We start from the raw sequence: 15,637 nt of genomic DNA, 5'->3' as shown, positions 1-15,637 counted from the left end.
CTGCCTAAGTTGCCAATATTGGGAAGGCAAAAAAAGTACCACTACTTACAATAGTGTTTTATTGCCTTATTTTGAACAGACACGGAAAAGTTAGAAGAACACCATTTTACTTGTGCAATACCAATTTTTCAACAGCACCACTAACAACGCCTATAATTTTATTTCAGAATGTAATTTACAGCAGACCCAGAAAAGCGACAAACACTTTTTAGATACTGTACTAAAAAATTTTGAAAGACTGCCAAGAATACCTGGCTAGAGCCACAGCGGTGATTTTCCAATTTTCTATTAGCAATTAAAATTGTCAAGATGCAAATCAGTGTGTAAATAATGCACTAAAATTTTTGGAAGACCCACAAGAATATGTGGCGGCTATACCCACAGTGCTGGTTTTAAAATTTTCTAAAGGCACTTCAAATTTGCCCAAATGAAGTGCATACACAGTGACACTGCAGTATTTTTTGAAGACCACCAATAATAGGGGGCTAGACCCAAAGCACTGTTTTTTAAATTATTGTAAAACCAATTAATATTGCCCAGATGCAGTGCGTAGATACTGCACTAACACAATGCCTATTAATGTGTTGGCCTGTGTAATTTGAAGCAGGCATCAAGCAAGACCTATTTGGAACCCTCACTCAATTGTTTTTCACGCACTACAACAACCTGCAAATCCTATTTCTATGATTTAATATGCCGATTTGTGGCACAAATACAACACCTCTCCCTACACTGCATGACCCTATTCTAAACTATCGCTGGCCTATCTAGCTAACTGACTAGCATTAAAAACACTTAATCTCACTGTCTAGGAGAACCGGCGGCAGCAGATTCCCTATCCTTTCACATTCAGAAAATGGCAGTAAGGCAACATGTGTGCGCTTTATATACACACAGACATGTGACTTAGGCAGCCAATCACAGAAACCCTTCTGTCTGAACCTTATAGATGTTTGCTGTGCTGGGATTGGCTTAAGCAACATCTACAAGTAAAGTTAAGAAAAATAAATGGCACCGTGCGCCAAAACCATTCTCCCAGTGCAGAGTCCCCGCCCCCTCCACTGATTTTACACATCTCCACATTAAACAACACTGCAATCCTATAGAAACACTGAAAATGATATTAAAAAAAAAATCATTTTTAGAAAAACGGCCAGCGTTTGCATGCTGTAAACGAGCACAAAAAAACATTACCGAGTTTTATGGGAGGGGATCATGCTTTCCGAACCCGAACAAACAAGTTCAGGCTCGTAACGAGCTTGAAATTGGCGAACTTTTACCGAACAGGTTCGCTCATCTCCAGTAGCAAAGCTCACCTACAATGCACCTCACTATTGTACTTTATCACTCTCCTGTCTATGTGAAGTATACAGCATTAAACCCGTAGCTAAGCCCACCTACAATTCACGTCCCTATTGTAAAATATCGCTCTCCTATCTATCTGAACAAACTAGAAAATGTCCCTAGCTAAGCTGACTATCTAGCAGCATCGCTGGCAGCAGCTTCCCTATCCTTTCATATTTTCAAAATGGTGCAGAGGCAACATGTCCGAGATTTATATGTACATGTGACTTAGGCAGCCAATCACAGAAGCTTTTCTGTATGAACCTTGTGGATGTTTGGTGCGCCGTGATTGGCTGCAGCAACATTCACAAATAAAATTCTAAAAAAAACAAAAAAAATGATGCCATGCACCAAAAGCCTTCTCCTGGTCAAGAGTCTCTGCCTCCTAAACTGATTTTTCCAATGTATGTAAAGTGCTGTGGAATTAATAGCACTATATAAATGAATAAAATTATTATTATTATTATTATTAATAAATTATTATTATTTTACATATCCCCACATCAAACCGCACCACAATCCTTTCCAAAAGCAAAAAATGCTACTAAAAAGCATTTTTGGAAACATGGCCAGTGTTCGGGGGCAGAAAACGAACAAAAACAAATATCACCGACTTTTGAGGGAGGTGCTCGGGTTTGCCAAGCCCAAACGAACAAGCACAGGCTCGTACTGAATTTGAAATTGGCAAACCTTTATCGAACAGGTTCAGTCATCTCTATCTGTAATGTGAACAGAGTCCAACACCGTAGAAGTAATCCACGTGTGCGGGTCCAGACAGCATATGACAGTACCCCTCCCTCTATGAGGGGCCTCTGGACTCATTGAACCTGGCTTCTCCAGATGTCTGAGATGGAAGTGAAGGACTGTCCGGGGGCTCTGCCGAGGCTAGGGGTTGTAGTAGTCGTGGTACCCCAAACCGGCTCATTTCATGAAAAAGCGATGAGGGTTGCAGGGGCAGCAGGAGGATACCAGCCCCCAGGGATGCTGAAGATTTTACCTCTGGATTAGTATACAGTCCTAATAAAGAAGAGGCAGACTCTGGATTCTCATTCAACATCTTTGCTTTATTTAGTTGGTAGGCATTTTCTTCCTCTGAGACAGGGCACTTCTTTCCCAGACATATCCATTTTCTTGCTATTCTCACTATCCCGGCTGTCAGAGTTTTCCAGAGGACTCCTGGTTTACCAGTCCCTTTCCTTGTGAATGCGGGTGCCCTGGCCATGCTGACCTCCCTCTTCCCGGGGAACCTCAGCAACATCCTTTCCCACCAGTCCTCAAACAACAGGGTGACTTTCCATGCTTCAGGATCCAACTAGCCTCTATTCTGTGTTACTCTGCAGCCTCCTTCCTCCTTGTCTCCTTCACTACTCTCTACACCTTCCTTCTCTGTCTAGTGCCCTCCCCACTCTACTAAACTCTTCCCTCCTCCTCCTGCCAACAACTATGGGGACCCTGTGACCTCTAGTGGTGAGCTGCGTAACTCCACCCAAACCCACTTTTCTATCTAGCTCCTGTTACTCCCTTACAGAAGAACCTGACCAGGCGATCCACATGGACATCAGAAGCAGGCACCCAAGTCCTCTCTCCTCATGACCATAACCCTGCCAGTGCACCAGATACTGCAGGGACCGCCACACCCAACAGGAACTCAAAATCTTAAAGACCTTTAACTCCAGAGCCCGTCGACTACCATGGGGGGAGAGGGGGAACCATAGGCAGGGTTCCCCGTCCTGTGAATTTCCTCAAAAGAGATTTGTGGAAAACATTGTGTACCTTGTATACCACCAGCAGGGACAACCGATAGGATTGACAATGGCAGAGATCATAAATGGACCAATAAAACGAGGTCCCAACTTATGAGAAGGTAACTTAAAGTTTATATTTTTAGTAGACAATCACATCCAGTCACCCACACACAGGACTGGGCCCGGCACATGACAACAGTCAGCCACATGCCTATATTTGGAGCTCATTCACACAAGTGCTTTTTAACCTTAACCCATGTAGATGCCAATGCGGAGCCAGCCTGATCAGCCTCTGGTACCCCAGAAGAGTGACCCTTACCTAAGTTAGAAAACTGCGAATGTTGGCCATACACACAGAAAAAAAGAGAGACACCCCCGAGGACTCGTGGCAGTGCTTATTGATAGTAAATTCTGCCAGAGGAAGAAACATTGACCACTCTTTCTGATTATCAAAAACAAAACAACGCAAGTATTGCTCAAGGTTCTGATTCATACGTTCTGTCTGACCTTGGACTGTGGGTGGAAAGCAGAGGAGTGGGATAACTTAATCCCCAACTGAGAGCAAAAAGCTATCCAAACGTTTGTGATGCACTGCTTACCCCTATTGGACACAATGTTGGACGGAACCCCTGGAGTCGTACCACCTCCTGAATAAAAACTTGAGCCATAGCCTTGGCATTAGGTAGGGAAGGTAGAGCCACAAAGTGAGTCATCTTAAAAATCTTTATCTAGGCACTTGTACTTTTTCTGGCAGGGACTATAGGGCCACTCAGGAACAGCCAACTGTGAGTGGGAGTGCCATATTGCACCCAGGGTGCTGACACCCACTGTTAGTCAGCACACAGGGGGGAGAATCATATTAGGGTGAGTATTCTCCTTCCCTGTGCACTTAATTTTTAAACATGGTGTTATTTTAATATTTATTAATAAAGTATATTTCTTTTAGAGGATAGGTTCTTATGCATAATAGTGTCACTTCTATCCCACACATATCTAAATCTATTATCATGGGCTTTTTCGTTACACACAGCGCAGACCCGGCTCTGCAACAGTAATGGGAAATGGCAGTCAGCATTAACAGTGTTAAATTAGAAGGGTTTTCCTCCTTTGCATGCCATGTGTTGCTCCAAGTTGATTTCTTCCACTTTCACTGAGGTAGACAGCTACAGTGGCATGCTAAAATTTGGGAACCCTTGGTAAAAATTACCATTCTTGTGAACAGTTAAGTTGAAGATGAAATTATATTTAAAAAGGCATAAAGCAAAATATAACACACTTTGCTTGTATTTTAGGCAAAAAAAAATAAAAAATATTATATATATATATATATATATATATATATATATATATATATATATATATATATATATATATATACACACACACACACACACACACACAGTATATATATGAGAGAAAAAATAACAGTGCACACTGAAAAACCACAATAAATTCTATCTAATAAATATTTTTGGAGGTATTTAGAATATTAAAATAGCCATTGTAATACTAGCCCAGCGCCCCTTCACGGCACCCTCCTTTGCTGGGTCCTATTCCAAACTGCATCTCTTCTGGGTTTTAAAAACCTACAAGATCAGCAGGTGAACACAAAAGAGGCTAATGAAGATGCCAGGAGCTGGAGGGCAAATCCAGCAAAACAGAGCATCACTCCCTGGTTACATGCAATATATAATGAAAACAGAATGAAAACAGGGGTTCCCTTGCCGGTTTCCCACGCTGGTACTAACCTGACTTCAAACTGAACTGGCAGTGTCGCGGGCGGAGGGGACGCACTCACCACGCTCGGGTCCGGAGCTTCTGCTGCTGCTCGGTGGCTCGAGCGTTGGGCCGGACCCGGGGACTCGAGCAGCGCTCCTCGTCCATGAGTGAAAAGGGTGTGGTTTGTTTTGGGAGATAGTTCGTGACGCCACCCACGGGTCGTGGTGATTATAGGCACCACCGCTGCTGGTGACTGGGAACCCGGGAGAGATGGTAGGGAGCAGCTAGGATGTTGTCCCCTCCGTGGGTAGGGGCCCGGATGGTGATACGGGGAGGCTGGATGGTCAGGGTGCAGGGTTGCAGGGGCAGCGCAGCGCGGTGCCGGATGGCACTGGTGTACTCACTCAGGTAGTCAATGACAGAGTCTCTGGTAAACCAAACGGCCGGATGGACAGGTCCCGCAGCCGGCTGCAGTGTTTGTGCTCTCCCCGGACAGGGTGATGGTGGCTGTCTTTCCCTGCACCTTGTTAGAATGTTCTGACTCCTGTGGTTGCCCACCGGTAGTCCGCTCCCCGGCGTATAGGTACCGAAGGAGCCCGTTTTGCCCGCAGGCTCTGGCCCTTGGATCTCTAGCCTATGGTGGTGGCTGTGTTTCCTCACGGTGTGGACTGTGGCCTTCTGTCGGGTCTTGGTTGTTAGGAAACCCCTGGGGTTCAGGTCACACTCTGATTTGACCGTTGTCGGCGACTCCAAGCCTAATCATAGTCCGATGGCCCTGCCTTTGTGCTTAGCTTCACTCCACTCCTCGGTTCGGTAGCGGCGGGCCACCGCCCGACCCCGGTCCTACGGTTCCGCAGAGATCCACTAACTCCTGCAGACGGCCACCACCATCTGCCACCTTGCTCACAGTGCCTGGGCTCCTACCCAGATACTAATAGGTTCTGTCCTCTCACTTTCACCTCCAAACTTAATCTCCTCCACCACTGAACTCTAAACTCAATCTGTCACTTTTCCCGCCTCCAGGCCTGTGAACTCCTCTCTGGGTGGGGCCAACCACCTGGCTCCGCCCCACCTGGTGTGGACATCAGACCCTGGAGGGAGGCAACAAGGGTTTTTGTTTGACTGGTGTGACTATCCAGGTGAGGGGGGGTGTGTGGTGTTATGTCTGTGACTACCTGGCTAGTCCAGGGCGTCACAGCAGCACTTTTACAAATGTGGACAGGTGCATATCTGTACGTGATGTAAAATATATATGAGAAAAAAATAACAGTCGCACACTGCAAAACCACAATAAATTCTACCTAATAAATATTTTTGGAGGTATTTAGATTATTAAAATGGGCATTATATATACATTTTTTTTATTTTTTTTATCTTTTTCATTTGATAAATTACAAAAAGGAAAATGGGCCTATGCAAAAGTTTGGGTACCCTTGGAGATTTGTGTTCTCACATACCTTTGAACAAGGTTTCAGACCTTAATTAGCCTATTAGGGTTATGGCTTGTTCACTATCATCGTTAGAAAAGGCCAGGTGATGCAAATGTCACATCTTTATAAAAACCCAGCATCCTCTTACCTTGTACTAAAATAAACAGCTGCTGCCTAAGGGCGAAAACACACATCCGGCTTTTTGCCGTTTTGCCGGATCCGGCGCTCTCCCGTACAGTTAATACAGTACAATGACAGCGCAACAAGCGCCGGTCACATGCTGTCATGTGACCGGCGCATTTGTGACCCGGAAGTTACAGCGCTGTCATTGTACTGTATTAACTGTACGGGAGAGCGCCGGATCCGGCAAAACGGCAAAAAGCCGGATGTGTGTTTTCGCCCTAACACTGACAATCGTGGAAGCCCACAAAGCAGAAGGTGATAAGAAGATAGCAAAACATTTTCAAGTTGCCCTTTTTCAGTTTGAAATGTAATTAAGAAATGGCACTTAACAGGAACAAATGCACAATAGACTACCTAAAGAGGTGCAAGCTGAAGGTTTTACAATGGCCCTCACAGTCTGCGCATCTGAACATCAGTGAAAATATGTGACTAAACCTTAAAAGAGCTGTGCATGATAGACGACCCAGGAATCTCACAGAACTGGAAGACTTTTCCAAGGAAGAATGGATAAAAATCCCTTAAACGAGAACTGAAAGACTTATATCTGGCTACAAAAAAGTAATTACAAGCTGTGATACTTGCCAAAGGTCATGCTACTAGGTACTAACCATTCAGGGTGCCCAAACTTTAGCATTAGCCCATTTTCCTTTTTTTCTTTATTTTCATCTTTTACATTTTTTTTTGCCTAAAATCTAAAATGTGTGATCTTTAACTTGGTTAACCCCTTTACAACCTTTGACGTACCTATACATCATGGAAGGGAGGTCCAATGACGTATAGGTACGTCATGGCGATCACACGGGCACAGAGGTTGTGCATGCTGCGATCGCCGCTGGGAACTTAGCTTCCCCAACAGCTGAGCCCCGGCCTTTACATTCAGGGATGGTCACTGTGCCGTCCGTAGCTGTTTAACCCCTAAATGCCTCCATCGATATCGATCACAGCACATAAGGCTGCTTTCACACTTGCATTCAGCGCAATACGCCGCTATGGAAAATAGCGCAGTCCGTTAACGCACTGCGCTATTCTCCATAGACTTGTATTGACGACGCACCGTAATGCAAGTGTCTGCATTACATCCGCTGGATGACACTGTATCGCTATTTTGACGCAGCGTCGGGCGGAGGGAATGCTGCATGTAGCGTTTTTTGGGTCGTTAAAATAACGCACTTTGACGGATTCCGTTAGAATCCGTCAAGATGTCTAATGATTATCTATGGGGTTGTATTCCGCCGCAATGCACTAAGCGGCGGAATCTGCTGACTGATTCCATCACGTTCTACTGCGCATACTCAGTATGTCCAGCAGAATGATCTAAATCATTTAAAATCACTCCTGGTCTCTCTCCCCCCTCCCTCATACTCACCGATCACCGGCGCGGCGCTGCACGGCTGTCACACTCCTCTGGCGGCTTCTCCTGCTTTTGAAAATGCCGGCCACTCATTATTCCATCTAGTATTCACTGCTTTCCCCGCCCACCGGCGCCTATGATTAGTTGCAGTCAGACACGCCCCCACGCTGAGTGACACCAGCCTAAAAATATTAGTCAGCAGCTGCCCGGAATTGCCGCATCCATTAGATGCGACAGATCCGGGACTATACCCGGCTCATCCCGAATTGCCCTGGTGCGGTGGCAATAGAGGTAATAAGGAGTTAATGACAGCAGCCCATAGCTGCCACTAAGTCCTAGGTTAATCATGGCAGGCGTCTATGAGACACCCACAATGATTAACCTGTAAGTGAAAGTAAATAAACACATACACCCGAAAAAATACTTTATTTGGAATAAAAGACAAAAAAACAACCTCTTTGACCACTTTATTAAAATCCCCAAATACCCCATTCAGGTCCGGTGTAATCCACCCAACGTCCCGCGACGCACCCAGCTCTGCTACATGAAGCTGACAGGAGCGGCAGTAGAACACCGCCGCTCCTGTGAGCTCCACGCAGAAACTGAAGGGAGTCGCGCTGTCAGCGGGAACGTCACTGAGGTAATGCCTGTGTATGTGCGGTGATGATGGGTGCGGTAGTGCCTGCGTGTGCGGTGATGATGTGACAAGGAATAAGAACGTACCTAATAAAGCGGGGTTCACCACATATAAAGTATCAAAACCAAATTTCTTTTATTTGATAAGTCACACATAAAAAGCCACACATGACAGAGTACAAAAAAATACACAGTGACAAATATAGGCATCTAAAACCAATTAAAAGCATAGATGCACTTGAGTATAACCTACATTTGAGTACTATTTAGGTCCACACCCCATAACCACAGTTTTGTATACAAATCCTAAAATATCCCTGTGATCACACCAAAACAATGGAGGCTTGCAAATGAACAGATGGAAACAGATTAAATTAAGCTGGCAGATCTAATACAAGCCTGTGCAAGGAATCCCTGCAGATATCTCAGCGTTCTAAGTCAAGCAACTGGCTGAGCTATTGCAAAATAAACAAAGAGCCCAATAGCCAGCTGTAAGCCAGAACTGCAGCCAAACAATCCCGAATGGGAAAGAAGCATAACAAACTTCCAAAGATAAGAGAGGCAGATCTGTACAGTCTAGGGTAGGACAAGTGAGGGTAGTGGACCAAGGGTGGGTAGAGACCCCACGCGTATCGCTACTCTTCAGTAGCTTTCTCAAGGGCAAGACAAACTAAGGGTACCGTCACACTTTAGCGACGCAGCAGCGATCCCACCAGCGATCTGACCTGGTCAGGATCGCTGCTGCATCGCTACATGGTCGCTGGTGAGCTGTCAAACAGGCAGATCTCCCCAGCGACCAGTGACCAGCCCCCAGCCAGCAGCGACGTGCAAGCGACGCTGTGCTTGCACGGAGCCGGCGTCTGGAAGCTGTGGACACTGGTAACTAAGGTAAACATCGGGTATGGTTACCCGATGTTTACCTTAGTTACCAGCGCACACCGCTTAGCTTAGCGTGTGCAGGGAGCAGGAGCCGGCACTGGCAGCGTGAGAGCTGCGGAGGCTGGTAACGAAGGTAAATATCAGGTAACCACCTTGGTTACCCGATGTTTACCTTGGTTACAGCTTACCGCAGGCTGTCAGATGCCGACTCCTGCTCCCTGCACATTCAGGATTGTTGCTCTCTCGCTGTCACACACAGCGATGTGTGCTTATCAGCGGGAGAGCAACAATAAAAAAACGAACCAGGGCTGTGTGTAACGAGCAGCGATCTCACAGCAGGGGCCAGATCGCTGCTCAGTGTCACACACAGCAAGATCGCTAATGAGGTCACTGCTGCGTCACAAAAACCGTGACTCAGCAGCGATCTCAGTAGCGATCTCGCTGTGTGTGAAGTACCCCTAACACATATGTGCTTTATTTAAAGGTAAAGTGATCAGTAAACAATGTTAATCACCTGTGTTTACAGCAGGGGTCCAGAGCCAGGATGTAGTAGTGTGTCATTCACCACTAATGGAGGCAGGTGTAAAAGGAGCATTACCAGGGAGACCATCCACGCTAAAACACCGCTCATGCGCTGTGGCTGTATTCACTGTGTTTGCGCTGTGAGACTCAAGGCACCCGTTTGTTATTAAGTTGCCAGAGCAACCATCTAACACACGGCGCATGCGCCGCAAATGCCAGTAAGCGCTTACACTATAGGTCTCATAATGGGTGGGGATTGTTGAATACAGCTCCACCTACCACCACATCGGATCACGCATGCGTTAAGACCTAATGGCCGACACATGCGCAGAAAACCAAGTTGTGGGTGAGACGCTGGTCAATACCAACATGCAGGGATAGAATCAACGCATGTGTCCATGCTCAATATCCGGCGCATGTGCAAGGAAAGTGTCCACAACGTGCATAGAGTTGTGGTATACAACTATCTATACAGCACTACGCCAGACCACACATGCACTTCACCTCACAGTCCGTGCAAGTTAGAACCATGACAACTGAAGATGCGGTAAAAGACCAGAAGGAGGAAAGCTCAAGAGGAAAAAAGGGGTTGTTTTATGTTGTTGAATATCAATACTAGAATCCACCCATCACAGCACACACCCACCTTACAAAAAGGGGGGCCCCCAAAAATCATTTACACATTCAAAACCCATGTGCCTATAGCCTTTAGCCCTTAATACAGGCTCAAAGTAGCAAAATAATGAAGCCTTTCCTGTAGCTCTCCGCTGTATATAATAATGACTGTTATGATTTGTCCCTATTACTGTTTTTTAATATGTGTTTTATATTTGTTACTTTACAGGGCTGTGTGGATTGGCACAAATATCAATTTACAAGCTAATATAATGAAGGACATCTGCGATCAAGCAATGATGACTTGTAAACATGTTACTTGCCATTATGATGTACATGCATTTGCATTGGTCTGCGCAGGGGTAGTCGGGGTGTGAAGACTCTGCATTATGTATAAATAAAAATTGTTGAATATAGTTTTCTAGTCTAAATTGACATAATGATCATGTCTAAAACTATATATATTTATATGAATTGATGTTGATATGGTGGCTGTTATTGCAGAAGCTTGCGCCCTTGGCGTTCCTGTGTGGACTAATGCATTGTATTAATAATATTTACTCATTGGAGCAGGTTTTGCCCTTACGTTGCCCTTCTATGACATGGCTGTACCAGCAGCACTGTGGTGCGCTCGCTGTCCGGGTCTCTCCCTCCCTCCCCGTGACTCCTGGCGTCCTATCGGATCCACTCTGCGCGCGCATGCGCAGAGAGGTTTCCGGGACGCCGGGGGCCGCGGTGATGGTGGTGCGACCGGATGGCACGCGCCGATTCACACAGGTGCGTCATATTTGGTGTCCTTTAAAAAGTGCCTTCCCCACTGCCTCTGCACCTCCTGGACGAAGCTTTCTTGCGAAACGCGTCGAGGTGCAGGGCAGTGTGGTCGGGATCGGAACTATGGCTACAGTGGGTCTGTATTATCAGATAATCACTTTAACCTCTATCTAACTCAGGGCATTGTCCCTGCACTATTCTTTGGCTCAGTGTCCATGGTAAATCTATGGTTCATGCTGCTCTTTATAACCCTAACATGTAATTATGTAAACCTGACTGCCTGTTATTCTGGTTACAGCTTTGGTTACGTATGTAAATTCATGCATTTGGTTGAACTGCTCATATCTGCTTATATCAATCAGCTGTACCTTCTTTTTTGCTGGCTGTCAAGATTTGCTTTTTTAGATGCAACACCTACAATCATGTTCAATTCATGACTGCCTGCAACTCTGTTTGCAATTTTGGCTGTCTATTCTGGTTAAATTAATTATAACCGGGAGGCAAAATACTGACCTCTTTCATGCCTATTCTATAAAATTTCGTTGCCAATAAATTGCACTATTTTGCTGGCTGTCAGGACTAATCTATATGTGATACTTATGAATTATGGAATTAAGTCTTCATATTTATTGTATTTAATATAGGTATGACCACTCTAAGCTGCTATACCAGTGTTGTAATTTAAAAATTGTTATCCATTCTGATATAACTGAGCCTGTGATATATAATCATGACCGCTGCATAATATTTCATGTGGATGATATTGTTTGACTGACCACACTGCCCTGTTGGTTTTTAATATGGTGGCTTGCACATGTTTTTAATAACACTGTTTGTCTATACTGTGTGCCCTTATAAATACTAATATTGTTAATAAAGATTTGTATACAATTTTTCAAAAAAAGACGTGTGTCCATTTGGATAAGTCATTTATGGTTTAATCAATAACCAGTGATCATATCTAGGCTTCAATGTAAATTTTGGGATCATGGTTTAAAGATATTGGAATTTATGATATTATGGATCTTATTCAATTAATGGTGTATTTGTTGATCTTTTTGGTGAATATAGGTCTAGCAATGTATTATCGCAGCAGAGATGCAAATTGGGCTACACAGATAGCAGACGTGTTTGGCAGTACCGGGGAGACAGAAATACAGTCACCTTCTATGCAGTGCAGAGAGCTACAGGTTAAATTAAAATCTTATTTGCTTAAAAGAACGAAAACTTGGTGGAACAAGGCCTCCTTGGAGCAATACCTAAGCAAGGATATAACACCTAGGGGGCTCCGGATCCAGGTGTTTCCGGCTTTCCCAATTGAGGATGATAACTTTAAAGAAAGGTGGGAAGAAGCATGCAGGATGTGCTCACGCACGATGATAGAACTCTTGATAGGTCATGACAAAAAACACCTTGATGAGCTGGAGAAAGATATAGAGATGCTCAATCTTGAAATAAAACAAAAATTATCTAAGGAATCATTGGCTCTATTTGATACTGAATTAGAGGAAGAATTTAAGCAGTGGGAAACTGACACCAAGACCAAGAAAGCACGCAAGTTCCAACGAGACTTAACTGATTATAGAAATAACATGGTCTTTAAATGGTACCATGAACGGAATGGTCGACGTCCGATTAATCATAAGTCTTCTAACCAGTCCTTGGCAGAATCAGTCTCATCAGCAGAGAGTGTTGGTAGCTCAAAAACTTCGAATCGTGAGACCTATGGACAGACACCATATCGAGGAGGTGTGGAAACCAGAAACTCCTATAAAACTAGACACAATCAGGATAACTGGAGGAAAGATGGTCCCCATGCCAAGGATACCCTAAAGGTAATAAACCTAACAGATAAAATTTTGACTGAGGCTCAACTTGAGGTGCTACAGCTGGGTTTGTCCTTTTCTCCTGTGGCCAATTTTGATCTGTTCACGGGAATAAAGGACATCCAGCTGTTTGGTCGTAAGCTCTTGCTTAAAAAATATTTTGCTAGAAAGGATATGGGAAATTGTACTGGATTTTCCAGGGAAGAACAGGAGGCAATTAAGATACTAGAATCCCTATTGGCAGAACAAAGCTCAACTGATCTTACAAAATTTCCCTCCTATATAAAAAAGAAATCAACCACCTTCCCACCCTTATCGGCCTGCCCCACTATAGAATTATTTGTCAAAATGGTAGTTCAAGAATTTAGATCTTTACCATCAAAAAGAACTCATGACAATTTAAGTAGTCATCAGAGACGAGCATTAAAAGAACTGCAATCAATGAAGGATATAGTGATCAAGCAGGCCGATAAGGGTGGTAACGTGGTTATTTGGTCCACAAAAGCCTATGAACAGGAGGCATATAAACAACTTCATGATAAAGCCTGTTATACTAAACTTGAGGGGAATCCAACAACTAAATTCAGTATTGAGCTTATGGCCATACTCCAGAAGGCTTACGATGAGGGGATTATCCCCAAATCGGTCTTCGAGGGTCTTATACAGGAACATCCAGTAACACCGACAATATACTTCTTGCCTAAAATACACAAAAGTATAGAACAACCCCCCGGAAGACCCATAGTATCGGGAAATAATAGCTTATGTGAGCCAATATGCAAATTTTTAGATCATTACCTCAAGAACAGTGTGTTTACCCTGCCTTCCTATATAAGGGATTCCACAGAATTCTTAAATAGGCTGGAAGATCTGACCATGGAAGCTGACATGGTCATGGTCACCGCGGATGTACAATCGTTATATACATCTATAGCGCATCAAGATGGGATTCGTGCAGCTGAATTCTATTTGAGAATGACAGACATGGACCAGCAGCTGGTGGATCTCCTCCTCATACTTTTAAAATTTGTGTTAACTCATAATTATTTTTTATTCAAGGACCACTACTACCTCCAGGAGAGGGGGACCGCAATGGGGGCGTCTTGTGCGCCCTCATATGCTAACCTCTTTCTTGGGTGGTGGGAGCGGTCTATTGAATTTCCGTCTGGTCCAACTGGCGCAGTCCATATGTGGCTGCGCTTTATAGATGATGTGTTTATGATTTGGGAGGGGGAGATCCAACAGCTAAAACAGTTCATGGATGGACTTAATAACAACAAGTTAAATATTGGACTTACTTTCAATTTCAGCAGAGAAAGCATTGAATACCTGGACGTTAAAGTATCAAAAGGAAGTGATGGGATGCTAACAACAGATGTCCATCGGAAGGGAACTGCTGTCAATTCCCTGCTAAGTGCGAGGTCCTCACATCCGGTACAAACTATTAAAGCTGTTCCAATAGGTCAGTTTCTACGTGCTAAATGTATTTGTTCAACTAATACGTTATTTGAAAATCAAGCCAATGACCTTAAAAGGCGTTTTCGTTCCCGTCATTACAGGGATGATTCCATATATAAGGGCTATATACGGGCGAAAGAAACTCCACGATCCCAGCTCCTTAAAACGGCTATCAGAGAACAAGATCATAAGGTAAGATATATTACTCCATATCACGCCCAATGGCGTGAAATGACGACTATCATCAACAAATACTGGCCTATTCTTCTGTCAGATAATGACTTAACATGTGTTCTAACACCCAGACCAGCTATAACCCCTAAGAAATCTAAAACCATCAAGGATTTAGTTGTCCGCAGTCACTATGTCCCCCCTCCCAGTAATTTTCTGGGAAGTACAAGGGGCCCAAAATGGGGGTCTTACCCCTGTGGTGATTGTGGCGCCTGTTCACAGCTTATGAGAGTCAGCGATTTCTCTAATAATGCTGGCAGTACCACGTATAGGATCCTACATCACATAAACTGTCGCACGACAGGGGTCATCTATTGGGCAGTGTGTCCATGTGGGCTCATATACGTGTGGCTGACATCTAGAGAACTTAGGGTAAGGATCATGGAACACATCAGGGATATTAAAAATGCCAGTAAAGCCATCAATAGGGAAGATGTGGAAGCCCTTAAAAATATCCCCAAGCATTTCAGGGAATTCCATGCAAATAATTGGAGACTCCTGAAATTTAGGGGAATTGATAGGGTGTATCCAGGAATGAGAGGAGGTAACTTTAAAAACATACTTGCTCAAAAAGAGGCCAAGGGGATCACCCTTTTGGATACAATTAAACCTAAAGGGTTGAATGATGCAATCAGCTTTAGACCTTTCCTGTAGCTCTCCGCTGTATATAATAATGACTGTTATAATTTGTCCCTATTACTGTTTTTTAATATGTGTTTTATATTTGTTACTTTACAGGGCTGTGTGAATTGACACAAATATCAATTTACAAGCTAATATAATGAAGGACATCTGAGATCAAGCAATGATGACTTGTAAACATGTTACTTGCCATTATGATGTACATGCATTTGCATTGGTCTGCGCAGGGGTAGTCGGGGTGTGAAGACTCTGCATTATGTATAAATAAAAATTGTTGAATATAGT

Source organism: Anomaloglossus baeobatrachus, chromosome 3, assembly GCF_048569485.1.
Source record: "Anomaloglossus baeobatrachus isolate aAnoBae1 chromosome 3, aAnoBae1.hap1, whole genome shotgun sequence".
Lineage (NCBI taxonomy): Eukaryota > Metazoa > Chordata > Amphibia > Anura > Aromobatidae > Anomaloglossus > Anomaloglossus baeobatrachus.
This window is presented reverse-complemented; position numbering follows the sequence as displayed.